We start from the raw sequence: 609 nt of genomic DNA on the forward strand, positions 1-609 counted from the left end.
TAATAAAAGAGCTTTAATAACAGTGAATTATCTTATATGTACTAAAGTAGAAATAACTGTGTATTTATGAATCAGGAATTTCATAGTTTCAAAATTGGTTTTCTTTACACTTGAACACTTGTAGTGATGACGTAAAGTGTGGCACTGCTTGGATCCAAATCTTCCTTCATGCTTTTTTGTTTGTGTGTGTCCATACATCAATTAAAATTATAAAACCTAAATGCAAAGGTACAAAAAAGGCACATTCTCCTAACCGCAAACTGGTCCGGCAAAAATAAAGAGCACAGAAGATGTGATGCTGAGACAAGTTGGAGCTACTGGTTACTGGCTCTTCGGTCTTTGGTGAAGTTACCTTTAAAAGTGCCAAGTCATTTTTATTTTTCAAATTTACCTAATAGAGAGAGAGAGAGAGAGCTAGTAGCCAATCGTTTTGCTTCTATTCGTATCTCAGCTTATGTTTGAAGATAAATCCTTACTTTTAGCTTTTGCCACTTGGTTGCAATAGCAACATGTTTCGGTTTGCCAGATTTCAGGCATAATTCTCATTCTAAAGCACTATCATTAGTATAAAGGAAGGACAAAACATTCAGTGACTCCCCTCCCCCACCC

Source organism: Rhinopithecus bieti, unplaced genomic scaffold, assembly GCF_001698545.2.
Source record: "Rhinopithecus bieti isolate Rb0 unplaced genomic scaffold, ASM169854v2 scaffold_4600, whole genome shotgun sequence".
NCBI classification, from domain to species: domain Eukaryota; kingdom Metazoa; phylum Chordata; class Mammalia; order Primates; family Cercopithecidae; genus Rhinopithecus; species Rhinopithecus bieti.